Below are 27,542 nucleotides of genomic sequence, written 5' to 3' on the forward strand. Positions count from 1 at the left end.
ATTCCCGCTTTTGAGTACCGGTTTCCGACCGTTATCGACATGACTCCGATCGAATTGTACCGTTTCCGATATCCCGCATAACCGATTTCGTTTTCCCGACCGAGTTTTTTCGTTCCCGTTCCCGTTTCCGAATAAAAATATGAAAACGAAAATGGTTAGAGTATTTTCCCGACCGTTCCCGATCGCTTTCATCCCTACCCATCGTCCTCTATCCGTTGCCTTGCCCAGGCCACAGGGAAAGCTAAGTGACTGATAACATAGTGTAGGAGAAAAGTGAAAGAGTGATTGTTGTATTCGATTGATGGGGACCACTACATGCCCAAGAGGCCAAAGGTTGAAGGGAATACACCCTTTTGTGATTGACCCTTTCATGATTAGTAAGCAACTAATTAATGATGTCATTAATCACTAACTAATTAATTAACTATAATAAATTGATCACTAATCTAATTTTCTTCAGAACAATAGTCACATGCTGCCTCGGATCTAGTATATACTAATGTTTTAGATGCTCCTTGAGTTAACCCATTTCTAGGTCCATGATTAAGATAATAATGGCTTCGCGCTCCCTGGATCTCGATTTTGAGTTTGATTTTCTATGCACTACAATGCATGTGTTGCCACACCTATATCCTAGTGGACTATGGACCGTTGTTGACCTTGGGCACTACTGCAACCTAGAATGCTAGCTGCATGATGGAAATATAGCAGTTTGCATAAATTTGTCACATGTTATCGCCCTCTTTTTTTTTTCCCAGTCAGTTATGTATTTGTTCATCTATCAAGAAGAATTATCTAATTTTTTTCACTACAACGAAGCAACACAAGGACATACATCACATGAACCGAACGCTGCTTATGAGAGAGGTAAGTAAATGAACCAAAACATGGGGTACGACGTTTATTGAGACCAAGCAAGTCTTATCTCTGGTCTGCTGTCACTTTCTGACGGGACTGATGATAACTAGAAATTACATAAAGTTAATTATTCTAATGAATAGTGAAAGCCCATGAGAACTCATTCATGGTTGTTGCCCACGAAGATCAGAGAAACGTAGAGCTCGTTTGTGCTGAAATGAGTTCTTTTTTTTTTAATTGAACTGAAATGAGTTCAACGAGGCAGCATTATGGCACTAGGTGTAGCTCGCACCCAGAGATCTGACTTCTTCCTAACGGTGACCCCTGCAGCTTCGGTCATGTCCAGTTCGCTGCAACTGACGCCCTCTGGCAGACTCCAATCAAAGTAGAAGACGAGATTTGCGAGAGCTAGCTGAATATTGGCGAGGCCGAAGAACATACCAGGTCACATCCGCCTCCCAGCTCCAAATGGTATGAACTCGAATTCATTTCCCTTGAAATCTTTCTGGCTATCCTCAAAGCGCTCAGGCCTGAACAATTCCGGCTCGTCCCAATACTCCGGATCAGACGACAGCGCACCTGCATTGACCATCACCATTGTCCCCTTGGGCACGTCGTAGCCGAGGATCTGACATTGTTCTTGGGACTCTCTGGGCAACAGCAGCGGCGATGGAAGATGCAGCCGCAGAGTCTCTTTGATGACCATGTGCAAGTAGCTCAACTCCTGCAGGCCCTCCTCGCTTACCTTCGTCGTCGCCGCGAAAGCTCCTCGCACGTCCTGCAGCTTGGACATGACGGCAGGATTCCTCATTAGCTCTGCCATGGCCCACTGCAGAGTGGTCGCCGAGGTGTCGTTGGATCCCACAAACAGATCCTGTATGAATGTGACACATCAAAGTCACCATGAGCTAGCTGCTGATGTTTTAATAAAAATAAATTAAGGAGGAATAAATAACTAAGAGCTCTTACAACGATCACTGCTTTGACCGTGTCCATAGTGAGGGGGATCTGAAGGCCACCGTCCCTTTGGAGTCGCAGGAGCACATCTACCATGTCCTCCGCCGCCGCCTGTGGGTCCCGGTCAGATCGCCTCTGCAAATGGTCGCCCACAACGCTGTCCATGAGCTCGAGCATCGCCGCTCGATGGATCTCCACCTGGCGTGCTGACCGGCTCAGCAGACGAGCAAGCCTGGAGGACGGGTAGAGGTCAGCTAGGCTGAAGCCCGCCGCTAGCCGGGCACCCTCAGCTAGCTGCTGTACGAAGGCGTCTCGATCCCTGAGGCGGCCGCCCATGATCTCCCGGAGCGCCGCGTCGGCGACGTATCCGGCCAGCATCATGCTGAGATTCACCAGCGGCGCCGACGCCGACGCGATGGACTGGACGAGGCGCGCAGCCTCGTCCTCTCTGATTGGCCGGAAGGACCGGACATGCTTGGCGCTTAGAAGCTCCATGTTGCAGATCTTGCGGAGCTGGCGCCAGTGTTCACCGTAGGGGGGCGAGCGCGATCCCCTGGCCACCCTTGCTTAGGATCTTGAAGGTCGCGGTCTGGTGCCTCGTCGCGAACACGGCGTCGTGGGTCTTGAGAACCTCCCTGGTGGCCTCTCGGGACGAGGCTACGACGACCGGAACCTCGCCGAACTTGAGGAGCATGACGGGGCCGTGGCGGCGCGCCAGGTCGCGCAAGGCACGGTGCGGCAGCGCGCCATGGAGGTGGTGAAGGCTGCCGATGATAGGGAGTTGCCATGGAGCTGGTGGAAGCCGTAGGCTGTTGCCATGGCGAGAGTTTCCGGAAGCTAGGCGAAATTTTAACAAGTATAGTAGAGGGAGAAGAGCAAGTAGGCTGTAGAACACAGGGCTGTATTCCATATGGTTTGATGATGCTGTTGGTGCTGAGCCATCAACATGGACTCTGAACTTCACCTATATATATAATGCATTACTCCACTACCACACGCGAGCCTCCAAGATCTCTAACACCCGGCGGTCAAATTACTGACCAAATTGATCAGAAATTACTGAACCGATTTACCGAATCATGTTCAGCAAAATGGTGTTCATCAGAAATCAAGCGCAACGATTATTACTGAAAATTTAAATCAGTAATTAGTTAGGTGTAGCAACATCTAGGGTGCATAATAGCACTTGGGTACATATAATATATATGTGTGCGCACTAATCTACACCCTAGGTATAGAATACCATTCTACACCCAACACCAAACCAACTACCCCACCCACCATCCTCCGGACCCGACCCGATCAAGCCACCCACTTGGGCCATGGCGCACCCGCGAGTTCAGTTACCCCACCCTCTCCCCGCATCCCCCATCGCCCCCAACCTAGTCCGTGCGACCATGCTGCCCTAACCACGATTCAAGGCCCAATTCAACGGCGGTAACGGCGGATTCAAGGCGTATGGCGATGGCAGCAGTACCCCAGACAATGCCCCCCCCCCCCCCCGCACCTGCTCGTGTGCATCCGAGCTGGTGGGAATCCCAAGCAGCGCACCCACCCGCACACCTTAGTGGAGGTGAGATCCCAGGCCCCCTCCCACTCCCTCGAATGGTGGCTAGGAGCATGGCACCCCCTAACGATGCGGGCTTGGCAGGCCTGTCAGTCTCACAACTCACCCCAGGCGCCCTCCAGCGGCACGGTGGGAGAACTAAGCAGCAACATGACGATTTGGAAGCATTTTTTGGTGAGTATCCTTTTTCATCATGCATAGCCCACCCTTTTTGATTAATTGGGACCATGGATGCTTGATCGATTGAAATTGTATGCTCTAGGGTTTGGGTTCATCGATTTTTTTATTGTTATTTTTGTGTTGATTTCCATCCCGATTGCGTAGCAGCAGAGGCTCAAAGAAATGTAGGTGAGAATAGCTGGAGTCATATTCAATATCCAAAACCGCGCGCCCAATTTTTGTCAGCATTTACTGAATTGTTTGATGCTCTACACCACACTGAGTGCTGACTAGTTATGCCAATATTTTTAGTTATTTTCATGCTCTAATCTGATAGTTTTTCATATAGCGGGATTGCTTTTTAGTGCTAACGATCTTGACTGAGTAGTTAGTCTAGTATATTAGCATTTTCAGACTCAGTAAATTGATCCTCTAAATTCATGAGTTATTCTAGTTGTTTGTTTTTAGATCAGGTAGTTTAGTGTCTTTGATTTCCTTTGTTTAATGCTCTAAACATTGATGCTTTTACAATTAGTCTTGTAGTTGTGTTTGTAGTTTTTTTTTATTTGGTTAGTATTACCATGGCTTGTTTTTCTGATGCTTAATAATATCTCCAACGCCACTTTTTTGGATGATCACTGAATGTTGATGATGAGCTGGTAGTTAGTTCGGTGGTTTTTCTATAGTAGCTGCTCAATTTTGGTTTTCATTCTTTAGTTTTAGTAGTACAATAATTTTTTCAACTAAAACTTCTGAAATTAAAAGAAACTACTGAGTTTATGCTATTCTTATATTCAGTAACTCAACATAGTTTGAATAAGCTAATTATTGAAACATCTTAGTGCTGGATACTGATCATGATGATTAACAACAAAACCAAATTACTGAATGTTGATGCTCTAAATTGAGTAGTTTGGCCAGTAGTTCTGTTCGGATTTAGTATCAGTATTTTGTAACGTTTAGTAGTTAGTCCAGTCTTTTTTTTTGTATTACTGAGCATTGATGATCTGAAATGAGAATGAGTAGTTAGTCTAGTAGTTGATTACTGAGTTAGTATAGCAGTTGTGTTAGCATCTACTTGGACCAGAATATTGGGCACTTCCTATCCTCCATCACATTTGATCATGCATCCTTTTTAGTAGTTTTAGTTTCAGTATTTCAGTAGTTAGTTTAATAGTTCTGTAAGCATTTTTTTCAGTTCAGTAATTTGTTATTGTAGGCACAATTATTCTTTTTTTAGCTTAGGTCAAGCTTAGTGCTATGTTATTTTTTAGTAATATTATACACCGGGTCCTGAGTATCATCTAGTTGTGAGCAATAGGTGTGGAGATCTCCGAGCAGTAGTGTTCCCCTCATCACTCCTTGGTACGGTACTTGATTTGTTCTATTCTCATCCCCCAGTTTTGTTTTTGGCATTCAATGTATGTTATTTTCTGTAGTTGTGTTACTTTGCAAGTAAATTTATTTTGTTGCTTTGTTTAGGCTCGGTACTATGCTATTTTTAGTAGTTGCGTTAGCATCTAGTATCAGTATTTCTTCAGTCATTAGTGAACATTTTTAGTAGTTGCGTTAGCATCTAGTATCAGTATTTCTTCAGTCTCTAGTATCAATAATTCTTTCTTGTTAGGTTAGTTTACTTCGTTGAGTTTGCAACTCCGCATCAAAGGTAGCAACCTCTTCCAAAGCAATCATCTGATTTTATTATCTCTGTATATGTGCTGTTTTTCAGCTAATTTTTTGGTTAGTTTTAATAATACTCTTACAGTGCTTTCCAGCAATCCCTTTTGGTATTGTCAATCATATAATTTTTTTTTCAATAGCTGCATTTATGGATGACCCACCGGAAGATGCCTACAATCGTCCACAAGACGTAGATGCAATGTGTAGAAGGTTTCTTTGAGGAATGCCTCCAAAAAAACAACACAAGCACTAATGATGATTTTGTTGATGCTCCTTCAAAGAATCCAAAGGTAGCTGCTGCTAATAAAATTACAAGGTGGTTGCTAGTACTGCTTCTAAGGGGTTGGGGCGCCACAGGCTCCTACTGCTTCTGAGGTATTTTCCCTACTTTTTTTTTACAATATAGTTCAGTAATTTATGTTTTTAGTTCAATAATGATCCATTTTTCTATTTTTTTTGCCTTTTTCTACCTTCATTAACTTTGTGTCATTAATTTCATGTATTTTTGTTCACTATCAAGGCAACAACTATTAACTTTGTTATGTGTAATCCCTTTATAAAATACATTCTGTAACGCCTCCTATGTTACATGCATTTTTGTTGTACTTGTATTTTCCAACATTTTAAACTCAGGTTTGGTTCAATTGTTATGTTTTTACTTAGTAAATTGTTAGTTCTAGTATAATGCCTTTTTTTGTTAGGCTCGATAGTTAAGTCTAGTATTAGATAGCTGCACGCACATGCATTTTTAGTAATGGGACATTGGCGTTTTTGCCCTCGTTTTCATGTGTAATGGTGATTTTGCCCCTTTTTTCTAACTTTGTGAATTTACCCCTGTTATTTGAAACTGAAGACACAGTTTGCCCCTACTCTGTCAAGTCCTTTTAACGGTGTCAATTTGCTCGCAAAAAGACCATCGTGTCCATGTGATTTTGCCCCTACTTGTTTTCACAATTTGTGTTTTTACCCCTATTAAGACTGAGATTGTTTACATTAGGTATTGTCCTGACATTGTAAGATAAGCTCTGGAGTGTTTCCCATGTATACATGAGCCATGTATACAATTTGTGTCCAAAATATTTTCACACATAATACAACAAGATTATGAATGCAATATACCCACGTTTGAAAGGGATTTCCACATAAAATAAAAACTGAGATGAGTTGCATATATTTAGAAACATTACGAAACGGCCAAATTTGATAAAAATTTGGTAGCATTTTGACACAACTTCCATAGATTCAAACATGGCAGCATATATAACATTGTAACACATCAAGGATGTCAATCTGAGATCCCAACCTACAGTTTTGCACACCAACTTGCATAAGGATCCAAAGTACAAGTCTGCATGACATGTCCAACAAAAGAACCTAGTAATAGTGAGTTTTTTTACTAGTCTAGGTGTCAAACAGCACATATTTAAGCATCTAAACCTAACAAACTTGCTAGCCTCCCTGGTGTCCCTCCTCTTCCCCTTCTCTGTCAAGCCGCACTTGTGCTTCAAATGAAAGATTGTACAACATGTTACCAATTAGTGACTGAGAAAAAAATGGGGAAAAAATAGGAATGGACTGCAATGATACAATGAACATGACTTACTTTGTATCATTGGCACCCCGTGCTGCACCTCTTCCTCTTCCTCTGCCACTTCCCCTTCCCCTTCCCCTTCCTCTTCCCCTCACAGCTTCACTTGCACTTCATGAAAATAATACAAATGAAATGAGGAAATTAGCAAGTAAATCAGCTAATTCATGCATGAAACTCACATTGGTTCATTGTTGCCATCTGCAGGTTGTGTTCCCCTCCCCCTCCCCCTCCCCCTTCCTCTTCCCCTTCCCCTTCCCCTTCCCCTTCCCGTTGCACTACCACTACCACTTGCACTTCATATGTAGGAAAAAAAAGAGTGAAATAGCAATGAACAGAACGACCATGAATAGACATCAATGGCAAACATAACATAACTTACACAGAATCGTTGCAGTCCATCGCAGAACCATCTTGTGAAGATGTCTGCCTCCTCTTTTGACAAGCAGTAAGGCCTCATGCATTCTCTATGTTCAACTCCTGGGAACACCTCTTCTACTGCCCCTTCTATTCCTTTGCCTCCATCTGTACTAATGACCAAACCTGTGTGAACACAAAAAAAACTCGATGTTAGGAGAAAGTTGGAATATGAAATATGCTAATTGAGCAAAAACAACTTGATACATGAACACACCTGGAGGAGAACCAATTGCCTTCTTCAAGTTATTAACAAACCAAGTCCAGCTCTCCTTAGTCTCGGCCTCTATGACACTATATGCAACTGGGAATAACCAGTTATGACCATCCACTGCAACAGCTGATGCTAACTGACCTCTTGATCTCCCTATCAAGTGTGTTACATCCATGGCAATATAGGGTCTACATCCTTGCAAAAATCCATCAATGCATGGTTTGAGAGCTACAAAGAACCTCATGAAACACACTTTTTCATTGTGCTCTTCAGTTTGTAGGTCAACAATACTGCCAGGTAGTGATCTCAGAAGCTTAGCTTGATATGTAGGTAGGAAGTCATAACTGTCATCCCATTTGCCATATATCATATCTAGTGCTCTCAACTTGCATCTAACAACTCGATCATATGGCACTTCAATTGAGTACTTCTTCATTAGAGTTTCCTGTAACTCCTTTGTTCCTATTTCAGGGTCATCCCGCAACAAATTGACAACTCGATCAGCTACCCATTTGTTATTAGCCATTGTATCACCACACTTGTTGAAAGAACCACAAGTGTGCTTTGGTCCACTGGTCTTAACCTACAACACGGGAAAAAACATCATGTCAGTAATTATCATCACCAAATAAAGGAAGGAAAGAAAGAAAATGGGTACATCATTTACCTTGCATCCAATGTATTTCTTGCTTGTAGATGCAAAAAAAAGTCCATTTGAAACCCCTATCAGCTCTCTTGCATTTGGCTCTAAAACGTTTCTTGTCTTTTTTCACTATTTCGAAAGCATGGTCATTCAAGATAGCATGGTGTGTAACTGCTGACTTGCACTGATCCACATCTGGGAACACCACATTTACATCAATACAAGGATCATCAACATCATATGAGAAGTCGGGAAGATCATACTCATCTTCCATATCAACTATCTCCCCATCAGGATCAAACTCAGTATCAGAGCAGTCATCATCAGAGTCAGATGATGTAGCCAAATCAGTGTCATATCTACTATCACTCAGTGCTGCAAGTGAATTTGTGTCAGAGAACATGCCCTCATCATTGGAATTTTTAGACTTCTGGATTTTTGCAGCCTTTTTTTTGAAATTGGTCCTCTCATTAGTGGGGATCTCATTTGTGGGTCTTTTATTAGATGGTGTATCATTATTAGTTGGTGTCTCATTTGTGGGTCCTCGATGAAAAGGGTGACATCTACGTTTTGTTGGTGAACATTGTAATGCCCCCTCAAAATCATTCATCTGGACATTGATACACGCAACCCCTTTGTCTAGATTGAGTAGAAACCAATCGAGCAATTCTTCATCAGATTTTATCTCACAAGATATATTCTCCAAATCACGCCATAAAGTGCACAACTGCTTAGAACCCCACATGTAATGTTTAGCTACGAAATCAACTAGCTGCTGCAGACCATAGTTATGTATGTCAATAAATTGTGTTGGCAATATTTTACCCTGTCGCCATAACTTTGGCCCCCCATCTGGCATACTGAAAAATGACCGAACCTAACTACAAGTTCAAAATCCTTGTGATTTGGCCTACAAATCACAACAATGAATGTAGTTATATAAGCCAATCTTTTCATCAAAGCTACTGCACGCTACTGACCGAGTTAGATGCTACTTAATGCATTTCAAGAACACAAGAAATTACCTATCAATATCCATATCTAAGACGTTCTCGGTACCATCCTCCATCCACTGCCCCTGGACTGTCCTCCTGTGCCCCGTCTGCCGGCTTCCCAGGAAGCTCGTGGCCTCAAGCTACAGGCCCCGGATCCGCCGATCGCCTCGCGCTGAAGATGACATGGTCAGCCATTTTGAGAATAGCATATGATTCTGCATTTGTTGTGGGAAGTGTTTTGAAATCACATTCGTGCAAATACCACATACGAGAGGAACAAATAATGGCACATCAATTCGACTGAGTGGATCCACCACCAGGAAATTCGTAAGCGACCTCAAGAAAATGGATCAAGAAATCGAAGATTCATGCGAGATAAGTGGGTACTCACCACGGCTGCAGATGGCCGCCGTGCTTGCCTGGCGCCGGCCAGCCGCGCTCGCCTCGCGCCCGCCCGCCCATCCTCTGCGCTCGCGCCAGCCCACCGCGCTCGCGCCCACCCGCCGCGCACGTGCCCGCCCGCCCGCCCTCCGTGCGCGCCTGGCGCCGGCCCGTTGCGCCGCTCGCCTCGCGCCGGCCCACCACGCTTGCCCTCCGCGCGTGTGTGTGACTGAGAGGAGCCGGTTGAGGTTGGATGGATAAGGGGCATAGAGGTATTTTTGCATACGATTCTATTAATTTTCAATTTGTTTAATTCATTTAATATAGCACCTTCTAACGGCCGTCCAAAGTAGGGGTAAACGGGAGCTTCATTTTCAAATCACAGGGGCAAAATCACAAAGTCAAAAAATAGGGGTAAAAACACAGTTCACTTCTAGAGTAGGGGTAATATCACCAATTTCCCTTTAGTAATTTTCTTCTTTGCCCTCATTTGAGCACCAAAATACTCAATCCACACATGGTTCTGGCGGTGTGGTTGAGCATTTGTTCGATCGGGAATGTTGGAATGATGTGGCAGGTCTTCTCTGTGAAATCAATGGAACTCAAAAATCAACAAATGATCAAGGTGAATGATCAAACTTGGTGCAAGCAAGGGGCATGGATTTAGCTTTGGGACATCACTTCCGCCGCTACTACCACCACCTACCGTAGCGAGTTCACTCGATCTTTAGTAGTTTTTTAATTTCAATCATACTTTAGGCTCGTTTGCTTTTATACTTCATATATGTCAGTATTTTTGATACTGCAAGACATGTCCAATATTTCAGTAAATTATAATATCTCCCTTCAGTATTTTTTTATTATGCTATATGTCTAATAATCTAGCAATACCTGATATTAATATTTAATTTCCGTAAATTATGACACCCCATCATTTATTTCAATAAATTTTAATCTCATTATTTTTCCAGTAGCAGAAGTGTCTTTTTATTTGTTTTCAAACCACCATTTCTTTTTTATAATTTCTTCCCATCTAATTTTTTTTGCAAGATTGGTGATCTGGTCCATGAGGAAGGTGATGCAACCAGTTTCACAACACCATCTCCTCACCCATTGGTGTTCAACTACTCACCACCCGTGTTTGATAAATTGTTGACTGCCTTTGACGCAATCCCCACATTTGAGCATCAAAATACTCAATCCATACATGATTCGGGTGGTGTGGTTGAGCATCTGTTTGCTCAGAAGTGTTGGAATGATGTGGCAAGTCTTCTCCATGAAACCAATGAAACACAGAGATCAACGAATGATCAAAGAGAAATGGGAGAATCACCCACAAGGCCATGTCAGGCCCACAAGATAACTGAGGTCATTTTTTGAATTTGCCCGCTCTTTTTAGAAATGAATAAATCCCTACATTTTTGTTTAGGAACTTTATTTTTTTCACCGTATATGGGGAGCGTTAATCGGGACTATTTTTGTTTTGCAGGGTGACATGACAAAAGAAACAAATGATGTTTCAACCCAATGCACACTTATCAAAAGGCATTGTCCGAGGAAAAAGATGGACATACCAGAGGAGTATCAGCCCCCCTGCGGATCGGAGTTAGGATGTGGATTGGTCACATTCCAACTGTCTGACAAGGTTACAACTAGACGCAGCAAGTTTGTGTTCCCGTTTAAGGCCTCAATTTTATATCGGCAGCCACCTAATGTCGAAAAAGCAATGAAGCTTCCGAACCTGATCTTGGCATCACTTCCAAGAAAAGAGTTGTGCAGGTAAGACTCACCTCTCGTGTCCCTTTTATTTTTATTCTTTTTTTATTGTTCATTCTGTGACATTTTTTGTAATCTTTTTCATCTATGTTGCAGCCGCAGGTTATTGAAAGCAAAAGAAGAGTACCGCCTCCACTACAATGATACCTATCTCAAGTACAGGTCAAGCATTTGTGAATCATTTGCAGATGATATGCAATGTAAATACTCAGTCATCTAGTTCTTCGGGTATGCTTGATGCTAGATGAGAAACAACTAAGCTCCAATTCTACTGAATGTAGGATCATCCTACCGCTCTCACTTATGGTATTTGGTATATCTCCGGTAATACTTACAAACTTTAGTAATGCTCTATAACCCCGGCAATACTCTTTTGTGCATTCTAAGTAATTTTCTAGCAACCAGTTTTTCAATATTTTCTCCCTAACCTAGTAATAGTATACGGAATTTCAGTTATTCTTATCCTAGTAGCAACCCAACAATTTTATCCTGCCAGACTCGTTGTTTTACTCCCTCCGTTCGGAAATGATCTACATATTTTGACTAGAGAAAGTCAAACTTTATAAACTTTGACTAATAATTAGTTAAATTATATGTATAATTAGTTTATAAAATTTATGTCAATACATATGTATTCAAAGAGGTTTTGAGATGACATTGAGTTATTCGTAATTGACATTATATTCTAAGAGTGATTAATAAGTCAAACTTTACTTCGAATGACTTTCTCTAGTCAAAATATGTAGATCATTTCCGAACGGAGGGAGTACTACATATCACGCTCTATTCAGTAATTTAGTAACATGCCGATATATGCTTACTAGCTTTTACCGATTCAACAAAAAAATAGGATATTATAGCAACTCCAACAGTTTATGTAAATCATCATGGATAGATAAATAAGGAGAAAAGATAGTAAAACTCGTTTCCAACAGATGAGCTAAAGTTGTAGCTTCGCTTTATCCTTCTGCATTCCGGAAAAATCGGCAGGCAAAGATGCCGATGCCCCGCCGTTCGCCATCCTCCCTTTCGCGCGCCGCCGTCGCCCTCCTCCCGTTCCGACGCGCCTGTCGCAGGGCTCGGCTGCTCGCCGCCGGCGTCGCCTACCAGGTCAACCTCCTAGACCGGCGCGGCGCGTGGCGTGCGGGAGCCAGCGGCGCGGCGGCTGCAGCTTCGCGCGGGGGAGCGGACTGGCGGCGCGTGGAGGCAGAGGTGGCGCGGGGCATGGCGTGTGGGGAGCCGGCGGTGCGGCGGCTGCAGTTCCATGCGGGGGAGCAGACCGGCGGCTTGCGAAGGCGGAGGCGGCGCGGTGTGCAGAGAGCAGCTTGCGGGCGCGGCACGTAGGTCCCTGCAGCGTGTGCGGGACGAGCTGCAGTGCTCCTCTACCACCGGTCCTCTCCCGCCAATGGAGGGCGAGGTCCCGGCCGGTGGAGGTCACGGTCCCGGCGGAAGCGGCGAGCTGGTCCGAATCGGCGGCGGCGATGCTGGAGACGAGCGGCGGTGAGCTCGGCGTAGACCCCGGCTGCGGCGAGCTCGGAGCGGAGGCGGGCGGCGACGCTGGAGGCGGACGGGCCAGCGACCTTGGCGCGGACCTCGGCTGTGGCGAGCTCGGCGCACAGACGGGCAGCGAATGGCAACCAACGGGATGCGCTGGGGACGGGACGCTGACAACCGGGGCCAACAGAATGGACAATATACAAAGAGTGGGATATAACTAGGCTGTTGATTTTCCAACACTTTGGCTAGCTTTTTATTTGTTTATCGAGTCTTTTACCTAGTCATTTAGCTAAAATTTTAGCTAATCTCCTGGAGATGCCCTTATTCTGTATGAACTGTATTGGGACCCCGCACTCTCCTAAGGTTATTCTTTTATATTTGGAGGGTGTTTTCAATCCGAAGAAACACTGCATGCTAAATTTGTAAGCAATGCATACCTTTTTTATTCACAACCCCATACTTTTTTGTATTTTTTGGACAAACAGTCTCTCCTGTTTTATAACAAGTGCCAACCATAATCAAGGTGTGCCCACCAAATATTCCTAACCTATGAAAATAACCATGAAAAAAATTCTTAGTATAATTTTTTAGCATAAAGCATCATGTTTTGTATCTGTTCACAAAATTTGAAGTCAAAATTCAGCTCATACCCAGAGAAGTAAAAAAGAGGAGTCTAATTAGGGGGTAGATTGGACCAAATGAAATAGTTTAGTGGAGTAAAATGAGCCAAAAATTTGTTCAGGAGGTTAAGCGGATAAAGTGGGTAGGTGAGGGGAGTAAAATGGACCCCCACCCCCTACCCCACACACACCCCAAAATCAAGGTAATATATACATATTCTGAAGATCTGTTTGGATGGGCTAAAGTTGAGTGCTAAATTTTAGCATCTATTAATACTTATAATGTAGTTGAATTTTGAGTTTTGGTTAAAGTTTAGCCCACTCCATTAGCGCAATCCTGTTTGGATGGGCTAGTATTAAAATTTAGCATTTTCTGGCATTAGTACTTGTATCCGAACATCTTCTAAGACTCACACTTACAAGCAAGTTCTCCTAGTTATTACTCGAAACCAATCGGTTTGGTTTCTCGGTATTTCTCAAATTCGATCTGAGTTGTCTAGTTTGATCTTTGTTATGACTGAACAAGGACAAGGGGCAGATCTAGAGGGTGGGCCGGGTGGACAGCGGCCCACCCTAAGAAACGGTCCAAGATGTATTTTTCATCAGAAGCGTTAACACTCTCAATCAATCGCTTGACTCAACTCCCTCGCGACCTACTCAGCTGCTCAAACTGCTCACCACTCGCGCCTAGTGTTTGGGTGGTAAAGGGCCTTGCAATTTGGCCTAGAGAATATAAGAGCCGAGCTCTAATCTTATACAATTTTGAGCTAAAATATTTAAGGGTCATGTTGGGCTGTGAAGAGGCCATTAAAGCCATGGCCCACTACCACCCCTAGGTGCGGGGGACCTGCTCAGCTGCTCAGGCTGCTTAGACTAAGTCTTTTTATGCTATCCTATGCACCTATATTGAGCTAAAAATTTTCTTCAATGTGAATGAAGATGATATATTGGAGGCTTTTATGGCAATGAGAAAGAAAAAATAGTATTGTAACCTTGTTTTTGAATTATTATAAGTATGCAGTCTTCATATCATGTAAGTTTCATACTTAATTCTGAGTTTAAAGATGTTTGTAAGATATTTTACTAAGCTATTGTGGTTTTTTTTGCCTTGTTGGAACACCCTAACATCAAATTCTAGATTCATCACTGGACCGAACCAAACGAGTTTTCTAGTCCACGGATCCAAAATCAATGTGTTTAATTTGAAGCACAAACCAATCACCCTGATACGTCTACATGCAGATTGAGATCAACACAAAGAGCCTACTACTGAATGCAAATTAACCAAACACAAATCGTCAGTTGAGTATATACATACACAGTCCCCCAGTATAGTGAGCACAAATCAACACAAGTACGTAGTGCATCGGTCATTGCAGTTGCAGCCGTGGGCTCAGGTTGTTGTTGTTGGGTGCTGTTGGGATGCGGCCATCAGCGACTAATTCGCCTGGCACACGCTGTGCATGTGCTCTGCTTTGAGGCCGCGGGTGAGAGGAAGACCGCGGGCCGCTTACTCTGCCGAGTGGACGGCAGGATAAGGCCTCGTGGTCGTGGCTGCTGGCTCCAGTCCAGAAAAGTAGTGGCTGAGTGCTATTGGGCCTCCATAGTAGTGGCTGCTGGCTCATGAGATGCGCAGCCTGAGTGCTATTGGGCCTCTAAAGTAGTGCTATTGGGTGAGATTTGAATTTGAATTAAATTCCCTTTCAAACATGAACTAAAACTCTAGCTACAGTTAAGGGGCGAAGCTAGGTAGGCAGAAGTGCGTACGTGCCAATGCACCCACAAAAATAAAACACACATTACAATCAAAATTTCACCACATATACACGGTGACTACCCTGCAAATCTGGTCCAGTGTAAGCAGCCGATGTGTGTAACAAGAGCAAAAGTTCCGCCTGTCACCGCCGATCGAAGCACACATCCGTGCGGCCGTGCCTGACGGTTTCCTGTCACGTCCTACCACTTGCCAGAGCCCCCAGACCCCAATGCCACGTATCATGTTCCTTTTGAGTTCTATGCTCTTCCTCTTCCTTTGATATCATGCTCCTTCCTCTTCCTCTTCCTCCGAGATCTGCCGCTCAGCCCTCCGACTACTGCCGGACTAGGCTACCAAAACTAGTAGGATATCAGTGCCGGTGATTATTGACCACCACTAATTGGTAGACTGCATCTATTCTTTCAACTTTCCAAGCTTCTGCTAATAAAAATAGAGGTAAAGTCTGCTAGGTTTCTGATTAGGAGAAAGTACTAATCACAAGAAGTCCAAAATAAGCCAAATACTGTGCTACTTTAACATATCTTTCATAGTTTGATCGCATCACTGGTTCTCATGTTTTACTGTGAACATCCCTCTGTTGTTTGTTACGCGATGTCAAGATATCAAGGGATCTTTTAAATTTATTATCACGCTTTTAGTTGTTTTGTGCGGGTAGGCCAAATTGCTTTGCAAATTTTAAAATTATTTATCACTGTTCACCGGTTCTTATCAAATCATACATTGAAGTAATGATATATACCCCTCAGTTAAAATCCTAACTCAGCCACTGCTTATACACCCTCTAAAATTAGAATCTAAGCTTTGCCCGTTGTGCCACAGCCCAATCCAGCCACCATCTCCTTCTCACCTCACATTGATGCATGGGACCACAATGTCAGCCACGCATACTCACCCCTCCTCTTATTACCTTGTCGTTGCCTTACACGACCCCTAGCATTTTATTTGGTGTTAAGTAATAATTATACCCTCGGCTGTTAATTAAACTAAGTGAACCAAAGTTTGCACGCCCAGTTGTTTTAATTAGAATGGTCCTCATGAAATAATAAATGACAAAAGCCTCGGGGAAAAAAAGAAAAGAAATAAAAAAAATACGCCAGGAGGAGGAATCTACCATGCCTCCATGAGTCGACCTGAGCGGGTCAGAGGGGGGTTTGAATCGATCCGGACGTTGATCGTTGGGGTTGGCCTCATGTACTTGGCGGCACGGCAAATAATTGACGCAGCTAGTAGCATTGAGAACTGGACTCATTCTCCCTGGTGCCAGCAAAGAGCCAGCCGATGAATATTTTCATCGCCGTCCAATATAAGGCAACCTACTATTTGATTGGATGATGTCCATTGCAGTTAGCAATAGCAATAATAACGGTCCTCTCTTTCCGATGACTAGTGGGTATGCACCTGCCCAGGCACGTGTTTGAATTTAATTCTATATTAACTCTACACCCGTGGTGTAAGAGTTCAAACAAGTTGAAAAGATCAAGAATATATATAGCTTTGCATGGTACTCCCTCCGTACCCATAAAACTTGACGTTTAGGACAACAACACGGTCTCCAAAACACAACTTTGACCACTTGTTATTATAAAAATATTTATGAAAAAGTGGTATATGTATACTTTTATGAAAGTATTTTTCAAAACAAATCTATTCATATAATTTTCACATTTGCAAACTCAACAACTTAAAAGTTATTGATGATTTATATTCTCAATGTTTGACCCAAACCTTGTCCAAAACGTCAAATTTTATAGGTACGGAGGGAGTACACTCTAGCCACAGTATCGGGTCGGTCCTACGGTGTCTGACCTGGCAAAAGCTCTGAAGTAATTTCCTACCAATATGGATTACATGTCATCATCATAAAGAAAATTAGGCTTTTCGTACCATGTGACCAGTGTCATTGCATCCATAAATCTAGCTTGCACATCACGATCACTCTTGAGTAAAACAAGAAACGTTTGTGCCGATGACTATTGATTGAAAGTACATGCAGATCTGCATTATATTAACGACGATACATCAACCCAGATTCCAATCCAAATCCAAATATCTAAATATAAATATCAATATATTCAATGTCTAATCAAAATACTTAAATTGTATATTACTAACATACCTTGCCTGATAGTACGCTAGTATGTTTCCATTTTTTTGGCATTTCTTTCGGCCTTTTTTAGTAGATTGTTTTTTTAGTAGACATTGTTGCACATCTAATTTTCTGCTTTTTCTTGTTTTCCTTCTGATTACTAAGAGCAGAGACCATACCAGCTTCATCTGTCATTACCATAAAAAACAAGCCTGTAGGATTACATAAAAAGATCACATGGAATGCAACTTGCACACGCAGATAACCAATTAGGAATACCTGTTTCCGTGGTATTTAGGTTGTCCATAGGAGTTCTGCTGCTGGTGTGAACATAATATATATTCCTCTTATATGAATCATTGCGATTGCGCCGGTCCCCAGAATCATTTACCCAATATCCAGTAGTGCATCTGCACACCAGTACGGACGCGGAAATACCGCATGCCCCTATGGTCGCCAGGCTTATCGCGACCGCAGGAGGCTGCTGACTCGCGTGGAGATTCGGGAAAGGAGTGGACCCGCATGGTACCTGATGTGTCTAGTGCGGCAGGAGGTTGGAAGGGTAAAAATGAAAATGTACCATACCCTCTTTCTTCTTACTCGGCTCTTTCTCTCTCTTCTCCAACAACACCCCGCTGCCACCGCACAAAGCTCCGGCCATGGCGCCCCCGCCCCAACTTGGCCCGACAGCCTCCCCTGCCGCCAGAACCCTAATGCCCGCCAGAACCCTAATGCCGCCCTCCTGCCATCCCCACCGCCTGGCCGGCCTACCTCCCCCCAGACCTTTCTCTTCTAATCCCGTCGGTCCCAACCCAAATCCCAAATCCCCTCCGTCCCCGCCACCACCGGCCTCGATCTCCGCCTGCGGCCGGTGATGACGAGTGACCTCGTCGCCGCCGCCACACCCGCATTCCGCCGCAACACCCCGCCCTCCTCCCCCTCAACTGCGACAGGGAGCTAACCGACGCGTCGAGGTGGGGGAAGCAGGGCGACAAGCTTGCGACAGCGGTGGCTGCGGAGAAGAAACAGAGGAGGAGCACGGCGGCGAGCAGGAGGAGGAGGAGTGCGACGCGGGAGAGGAGGACGAGGAGGAGTGCGACGCAGGCGAGCTGGAGCTTCTCCGCATCTAGTCCGCACCAGGAGCTCACCGCCATCCCACTCCTCCCACTCCTCCACGCTGACCTATCCGGAGCCTTCTCCTCCCCCACGGCTGACCGCTCCCCAGCCTGGCCGCAGCTGCCGCGGCCATGTCGGAGCTCCCCTCCGCACCGACGACGAGTTCCCAGGTGGCAGTGCAGTAGCTTGTGGTCCTGGTGGCAGTGGGGATGGGAGATCTCCGCCGTCCCGCTCCTCACCGCCGACCTGGCCGCAGCCTTCTCCTCCCCAGCAGAGAGGGCGAGGTAGCGATTCAACGGGAGGATGAAGAAAGCGAGGAAGGGGAAAGACGGAGGAGGAGGTACCGGCAATAATTGATGAGGGGTCCCATGGGGTACCAAACACTCTGTTCCCAAAATGCCCACGTACGAAGTGTCCCACGTCAGCTACCACTCCACGCCCAACACGGGCCTACAGAACCACATCTGACGGACGTGATAAGCCCTGTGACCGCAGGTGCATGTGGTTTTGTATTTTCACACCAGTAGTTTGAAAACACTTTCTAGTCCCACATGCAATTGGAGTGTAGTGTGTGTATTAACAAACCAGTCTCATGGTAATCGACGGACATGTCATTTGTATGTTGAGTTGCCTAAACCCTGTAGTAAATCTGCAAACCAAAATTAAAACTTTAACTTTAGACCATCAACCTGCACATTGTATTTTTACCTTTTTAGCATTACAATATCAGTGCAAACTTGCAGCTCCATCCACATGCAACACTGCGAAACTGGTGTGTTTGTGAATCCTAACACCATGACATATGAATGAAATAAAACCATCACAACATTGATATATATTTATTATTGCAAAAAATGTAGAATATTCAAACCAGCAGTTCCAACAATGTGTATGTATGCCATATGGGGTGTGTCCGTTAAACATGCAGCTCCAGAAACATGCAACACTGGCGAGTGGGGTGTGTCTATTAATGCTGCAACATCTACCTTTCATAAACTATCTTTAACAAACATGATAATTTGAACAAGCATGATAATTTGAACGAACCTTCTGATTGCTTCTCCGCCTTCCTTCGATGATAGTTTTCTCTTTTCCTTGTATTAAGTCCTCCTGCCTTCTTATCTAGTAGCATATTTGCATTTATAGCGATATCTAGCTTTTTGACATTTTCTATTTCTTAGTTCATCATTTGCGGAGGAGTTCACACGTACAATTTTTGAATAGAAATGTGCAAACAGAATGAATCGTCAGAGAATGTTGTGGCACTCACCATCTTCATCAACTCTTGCCCTTTTATTGTTAGAATGAACACCCTGCCCAAGAACGTTCGTTATATCTCCAAGCGGAAGACGCTGATCCATCAGGACCACCAGGATCGCCGTGGTCAAGCTATAAGTGATCTCGTCTGGCGTCCAAAGCGCAAACCAAAACCCGAAAAATCGAAGGATCCACCTGACAGGTTACTCCTCTCTGAACTCATGAGCAAGTATTTTCAGTAAGAATTTAATAGCGGAAAGTTTGCACCATAAAATGTATTTGCCGTTAGTATTTTTGGTGTTAGTATTTTTTCATGGCATACGTTCCATCATGAGATTGAAACATGAAGCAAAACATATTTTTATAATACATTATTTCAGTACCGCAAAATGTAAAATTGAAGAACCCCAAATCATCTAATCGCAGCAGTCCAAGATAGTTAGTGAAATCAAGAATGGACAATTCCCAACCTAAAATTAAAACATTTTTATAATACATTTAGTTGTGTTTCAGTAGTGTAAATGTAAAATCGAAGAACCCCCAAATTATCTAATCGCAGCAATCCAAGATAGTTAGTGAAATCAAGAATGGACAACTCCCAACCTAAAATTAAAACAATGAACGAATCCACATCTATTCATTTTGATCAATATCATGAATTAATCCAGCACACCAAATTCGCCCATAGACAAATTCAGGAAACGTACTTTGAAGAAAGCCACCGCAGTGCTAGCGTCGGAGCGTGGTCGATCGCCGGAGCGAGTGATCCGGTCGTGCTGCTACCGACGATGTGGACCAAGCAAGTTGATCTCCGGAGCGTGGTCAATTGCCGGAGCGAGCGAGCCCACTTATTGCCATGGTCGAGCACGGCGGGCCAGCCGCTGCAGTAATGTTTTAAATAGCGGGCTAAGCCTCTTAGCTATTGGTCTCTGAAAAAGCTAAGAGTAGCTATAGCCGTAGCTAAGCCATTTAGTGGAATTGTAAAAACATCCAAGGACTTGATCACATGACATAACAATTGACATATCATCAACTCATATCAGTCATCAGTTCATCACACCTACACCTGACTATCATATGAGTACATCACAAATTCATAAGTCACAAGAGCGATACACTACAAAATACTCCCTCCGTCCGGAAATGATCTACGTATTTTGACTAGGAAAAGTCAAACTTTATAAACTTTGACTAATAATTAGTTAAATTATATGTATAATTAGTTTATAAAATTTATGTCAATACATATGTATTCAAAGAGGTTTTGAGATGACATTGAGTTATTCGTAATTGACATTATATTCTAAGAGTGATTAATAAGTCAAACTTTACTTCGAATGACTTTCTCTAGTCAAAATATGTAGATCATTTCCGAACGGAGGGAGTAACTGATAATCAGACCACCACCAACAACAAGGCAACAACACAGTTCACAGGAATACATCCCAGCCATTACTAGAACATGGCTCTAGTCCAAGACACTTAAGAGCATGAAGTTTATCACGAGTTCAAGACACACTAGACACAGGGTGATACAGGCAATAGTGCACTCTACTGCTCAGAATCAGAGGCACAGGCAATAATTTTGGGCTCGCGGGCTGATTTAGCTGCCGCTAAAAGCAGTCCCATTTAGCGGATATAGCCGGCTAATCGCAGCTATTAGCCGTCAAGCTAACAACGTGGCTAAAAATGCGATCTCTTAGTGGCAACGCTGCCCAGCAGCAATATCCGGCTATATCTTCAGCTATAGCCGGCTATTTAAATCATTGTGCTGCAGTGCTAGCGTCGGAGCGTGGTTGATCGCCGGAGCGAGTGATCCGGTCGTGCTGCTACCGACGATGTGGACCAAGCAAGTTGATCTCCGGAGCGTGGTCGATTGCCGGAGCGAGCGAGCCCACTTATTGCCATGGTCGAGCACGGCAGGCCAGCCGCTGCAGTGCTAGCGTCGGAGCGTGGTTGATCGCCGGAGCGAGCGATCCGGTCGTGCTGTCTACTGACGCCGTGGACCAAGCAAGTCGATCGCGGGAGCGAGTGAACCCGCTAATTGCCGTGGTCGAGCACGGCGGGCCAGCCGCCACAGTGCTAGCGTCGGAGCATGGTCGATCGCCGGAGCGAGCGATCCGACCATGCTATCTACCGACGTCGTGGACCGAGATCGCCGGAGCGAGCGAGCCCGCTGATTGTCGTGGTCGAGTTCGGCGCCGCCGTGCTCGAGACAGCCGCGGAGCAAGAGCAATCCGGCCGTGCTCGCGCCAGTGGCCGTGGTCGATCTCCGATGCCGTGGACGACCAAGCAAAAGACACAGATGGAAGGCTCGACGACGAAGCAAAAGGAAGGCTACGCCAAACATGGAAACATTAATCTGGCGAGATGGAGCCATCCTAAGCGAGAGGTAGCCAAAAATTACTCCCGCTGACTACGCGAGACGGAGCCAAAAGTTACTCCCGCTGATTTGCATCCAGTTGATTGATTTCCATCTAAACAGCCTAAACACTACTCGGCCGGGAGCCTAAACACTTATTTTGGGACAAATTTTGAACTCTCAAACTACACTAATTTTGAAACGGAGGGAGTACATATTAGAAAATGGTTTCACAGTCCATTTATATGTCCTCCCTCGGTACCTCCCCATCACGTTCTTACCAAAGCGAAAAAGTAAAAATGAGATACTAATAATATGACGTAAGATGTCATTTGGGAGGGTTTCTCCCAAAAAGACTTCATTAGTGAAGTCTCAACGGCAATGAAGAAAATAAAAACTATCTTCACGTGGCTTTTAATTTGTAGCTCATTTTTGCTTTGATCCGAAATGACTTCATGCCAAAAGCGTGCCTTAGATTGCGCAAAATCGGTGAAGCTGAAGTTGGTATTAGCCCACCAAAATACACTACTACAGAAAACTTGTATCGATTACTGCCTGTTCATAAGATCTATCACTGCCGGTTCATATAGTCTTTGCCAATAAACAGTGTCATTGCACAACTGTGTTTAGCTAGACTACTTCACACCTTGTCTCGACTCGAGCTTTGGACTTAGCACGATTCCTTCTTTGTTGGTTCTTGGCTTCACACGCTCCTTCTCTGGGCGTTTCTTCATTCGCAGGCTAAATTCTGGCTAGCGCGCTTCGGTCTCATTGAACTGGCTCTTGCTTAATTTGGGCTCATCTTGAGCACGGTCGAAGACACTTTCCACACTTTGCTTTGCTTTGCTTTGCTCTAGCTTGTTCGGTGCCTCCGATCCGGCTGCTTCATTCTTCATCTCTTTGTTGGGCATTAACGACGGTAACTGATTTGACTATCTATCAAAAACGAAAAATCATCCCAGCCGTGGGAAATTCAAGGATTTTCATCACCAAATAAATTAAACCAGTTCGTAAGTAACAACTGATCACATGAATTGTACCCTGTAAATTCGTGAAATTACACGGATGCGCAGGTACATAACTCTTACTGTATTATCTGTGATCTGATCCGTTTGCAGGAAAAATAATGAACGGTCGAGAGATCGCATATACAGTCACTAATAACTTGCAGTAGCAGTGCATGCACCTGATCTACCGCATGCAGGTGGATGTCGGGCTTGTTCAAAGTTGATTAGCTACTAGTAGCAGCACTTTGTTGAAGCAGCACTTTGTTGAATGCTAAACACGTCGAATCTTGACCATCATGTCGCATGCTGTTAACAAGCTAAGATGTTCCCAAGCTAGCTAGGTCTATAAATAAACAAGATTCTAGTGGACGTCAGAAAGAGGCAGTAGTAGCTTCAAGGGCCGTAATATATAGCTATCTAGTTGGTTAACGTTCATCAGATAGCAAGTGCTTTCTATTCCTCGCAAAAAAATAAAAAAAATTAGTGCTTTCATTCGATCAACCGGAACGATCGCATGGAGTTGTTCTCCGATGAAGCGTTAGCCATCGTCGTGCCCATCTTGGTGTACTGGGCGTACTCTGGCATGTATATGGCACTTGGCCATTCCATGCATGGATAAGTACAGGCTGCATCCCAGGAAGGAGGAGGACAGCAAGAACCTGGTGTCCAAGCGCGACGTCGTCATGGGCGTCCTCCTGCAGCAGCTGGTTCAGGCTGCCGTCGCCGCGGCCGTCTTCACCGTAAGTACTACTTTATTTAGAGACCACTCGTCCATCCATGCATGGTTGTCATGAACTTTTTTTTTTGGAAATTATTAGTAGTAAGGTTCTGAAATCTTGTTTATTTTTGCACACAATTATTCCAGCTGACGGGAGATAGCAGCAGCAGCTCGTCGACGGCGCAAGATGATCACATGAGAGGCGGCTCGCCGCCGCCGCCGTTCCTGAAGCTGGCACGGCAGTTCGCGGTGGCCATGGCCGTGCTGGACGGGTGGCAGTACGCCTGGCACCGGTACATGCACCTGAACCGGTTCCTGTACCGGCACGTCCACTCGTGGCACCACCGCCTCGTCGTGCCCTACGCGTTCGGCGCGCAGTACAACCACCCCGCCGAGGCGCCGAGGGCCTCCTCCTCGACACGCTCGGCGGCGCGCTCGCCTTCCTCGCCTCCGGCATGTCGCCGCGCGCCTCCATCTTCTTCTTCTCGCTGTGCGCGGCCAAGGGCGCGGACGACCACTGCGGGCTCTGGCTGCCGGGGAACGTGCTCCACCTCTGCTTCTGGAACAACTCGGCGTACCACGACGTGCACCACCAGCTGCGCGGCAGCAGGTTCAACTTCTCGCAGCCCTTCTTCGTGACGTGGGACAAGGTCTTCGGGACGCACATGCATGCCTTACGTCCAAGCACGCCCCCTCATGGCGAACCCGCCGGCGGCAATGGCGACGAAAACTGGCTACAGCAGCGAGGATATATACAGGAATGGATATGCACGTAAATCAGATAATATATATAGCCATAAATAAATAAACGTAGAGGATCACTCGAGCTCTTCTAGTGCTCTCTCTCTCGTGCGCGCGCGCCCTCGTATGTATAAAAATGCATTTGTAAAAGTTGCAGCAACTACGGACGTTTCATCATTTGTTTTCCATATTTTGTAAAACAGAAAATATCACCATTATTCGAAGGTTTCATGAAATCTTGTATTGATACAAGCAACGGTTACAATGGGTAAACGGCTGGTATTGAATTGGGGATTTTACCCAATGGGGTTGCGGAAGAAAGCAAAGGTAATAAAATGCATTAATTAAGCGTAAAATGCACGGTAGATCTCTAAACTCTTGACTCATTCTCATCCGGGTCCTTGAACAGTCAAAGTGAGTAAGTGATCATGTGGATGTGGGTCCTTAGACTTTTCAAGTGGCCTGGTCTCATTTCAAGTTCAGATACAAGATATAGGTCCAAATATTTTCATTTTCACCACCGATTTGTAATTAACCCCCCATCACTAAGCATCCGCTAGATTTATAAATTTCGACAGTGATAATGTAGCACATCACTGTAGGCAATGGAATCGGTGGTGAAACTTAAGAGTTAAGTGCATGGACTGTCCTTAAACTTGTCTGATTGTGTCACTTAGGTCCCTATACTCACCCGACTCCCTAATCTTAACTTCGGGTGTCATTTGGGTCCATGTACTTTCAAAATGCAGATGTGACCCACTAAATTTGGCTTCAGATGTCGTACAGGCCGGCACTTGTACTCTTCAAATGCAGTGTCATCTCCAAATAAAGCATGATATGATAAAATATTATGCTTTCATGCCTAAAATTATTTTTATTGACTCATTTTCTAACTTGTTTTGTTACCCCTTCACAGTTTCTCCAAATATTTTGTTTGGTATTTCATGGTTTTCGTAAGTCGCTGCTACTTGGCAAGAGCAGTTAAATGATATTTAAGTTTGGATGATCTTCAAATATAAAGGCCAACCATCATGTTTACTACCAAACTAATATATTCATTCCAAATTAAAATATGGTCAAGTATTTTGGATTCATACTTAGCACTATCCTATGCATTCCAAGGTAAAATAATTTTATTTGACTATAGCTGATGTATTTCTATTAAAAAAGTTTTATCCATTTAATTGAGATGACACTGAATTTTAAATGTATAGGAACCTAAATGACACTTGAAACCAAGTTTTGGAGAATGGAATATGCATTTCAAAAGTACATAGACCTATAAATGACACCGAGGCTATATTTAAGGCATTCAAACCTGCAATTTGAGAGTGCAGGGATGATCTAAATGACAGTCGAATAAGTTTAAGGACCGGCCATGCATTTTACTTGTTAAACTATAACATAACCACCAGTTTGAGTCACAGACCGGAGGTGATAATGTTCCTTTTACTACCGGTTTGTCTATTAACATGATAGTGATAATGTCTATTTTGCCGCGGGTTTGAACAACATACCAGTAGTGATAATGTTAGCGCCATTATTGACTGTGTCCAACCGGTTGTAACGATGTAGTCCAATTTCACATGCAAGCTCTATTTATTTTTAGCACAGTTTTGATAGCAAAATAACTAATAGCGCAACAGAATCACAAATACAGATCTCACACCATAAAATATGTCACAAGCACCATGCATCAAAATATATGGCAAGTCCATATACCAAATCTAAACCACAACTTTATAGATCAAATACATGACACGAGTCCATACATAAAACATATATTACAAGTCTGATAAGAACAATTCAAGCTACTGTTATTACCCCAATAAACCGAGCTAGTTGTTCTTGAAGTTCCCATAGCTTAGTAGCAGCTTGAAAGTACCTGGCTCGGCATTCTGCAACACTATGGGAAAAGGAAAAGCATATCACTACACAAACCTTATCACCACTGGTTCCATGCTTGCTCGGCCTTTTCCCTCCCGCATACTACTATCAATACACGAGGGTAATCAACCACCTCGCTCACATGCACTGTATCAAATTAAAGCGTCCATATAGTTCAGCTAATTGCTATGATTACCGCAAACCCTATCTCACATGTCTATAAGCATTGATAGACATAAAGTACATGTCAAGGATTGAACTAAGCCTAGGAAAGAACATATTAAGCTTTACCCTATTATCTTACATATATATTATGATGCACAAAGGGGTTTGAAGACTGAAGAATGTCGTGACCGAAGATGGCAGTGATCCAACTCTAGAAGAGGCCAGGCCATTCATTCTGACCATCCCTAAGCCGATCGGCCTAGGGTGTTCCTTCACCTTCGTATCATCTCCTTCAAACCATGGTGCCATGAACTGATCTAATCTATGTTCCTCTACTTGTGGTGGCGGTGAAAGGTGATCTAATCACCAAACTCTAACCCTATCTTTTTAGGGCTTTAGGGGGTATTTATATATACTTATCTTTGGAGTTGATTGGGGTGCCTTCTGGCCGAAGTATGTGCAGGGAAACTCTAGGGTTGTCGAGACCTTGAATCTGGCAAAACGGGAGGTCGGTTGGAACTAATTTAGGCCTGGGCTGATTAGGCTAGCCCTCCTTGGGCCGTTTCGCCTAACCTCAAATAGCCATGTGTTCCACATCAAAGTTATAGATCTTTTCAAGCTTAGTAAAGGAGATATGGTCCATACAAGTTCATGTGCTCCTGCAGAACTGTGGGTTTAATGCTTATGTTTGGGCTTTCCTTCATCTGAAATTCGGACCCAAATCCAACTTGTATAAAAATTATCCATTTATATCATATTTCTAGTCATTTTATAGTAAAAAATTCAACAAACGTGCAAATATGAGGTTATATATTTCAGACGTCGAGTGGTGGGTCAGTATAAGAATTAGTCCAATTATGCCACTAAAATGGAACCAGAAAGATGTCGTAACCGAGGGCCAACAAAGTTTGGAGGAGTTCACCATCCCTAAATATATTATTTTATTTTATTTTATTTTATTTTGAAGTACAAAAAATCATTTAAACAATACAAAAGTAAATCTATCAGTTAAAAATTATTATAACTCCAACATGACAACTTTTATGCCATACATTATGTGCATAACATGTATTT

At 44.0% G+C, this 27,542-nt stretch overlaps 2 long non-coding RNA genes and 2 pseudogenes across 2 annotated transcripts; 1 reads left to right on the top strand and 3 right to left on the bottom strand.

The window, feature by feature from the left end:
• Positions 1-868: 868 nt before the first annotated feature.
• On the bottom strand, positions 869-2,739 carry LOC120703237 (annotated as a pseudogene).
• A 3,697-nt stretch (positions 2,740-6,436) lies between these two features.
• LOC120703238 lies at positions 6,437-7,062 on the bottom strand. The gene is made up of 3 exons (XR_005686849.1): positions 6,992-7,062; positions 6,825-6,920; positions 6,437-6,723 (listed from the first exon to the last, which is right to left on the bottom strand). It is a non-coding gene; the product is annotated as an uncharacterized LOC120703238 (long non-coding RNA).
• Positions 7,063-7,885: 823 nt separating this feature from the next.
• On the bottom strand, positions 7,886-8,394 carry LOC120703239. The gene is made up of 2 exons (XR_005686850.1): positions 8,108-8,394; positions 7,886-8,023 (listed from the first exon to the last, which is right to left on the bottom strand). It is a non-coding gene; the product is annotated as an uncharacterized LOC120703239 (long non-coding RNA).
• Positions 8,395-23,471: 15,077 nt separating this feature from the next.
• On the top strand, positions 23,472-24,479 carry LOC120701925 (annotated as a pseudogene).
• The last annotated feature ends 3,063 nt before the right edge of the window (positions 24,480-27,542 follow it).

The sequence above is a fragment of the Panicum virgatum genome, chromosome 4K (genome assembly GCF_016808335.1).
Source record: "Panicum virgatum strain AP13 chromosome 4K, P.virgatum_v5, whole genome shotgun sequence".
In the NCBI taxonomy this organism is placed as follows: Eukaryota; Viridiplantae; Streptophyta; class Magnoliopsida; order Poales; family Poaceae; genus Panicum; species Panicum virgatum.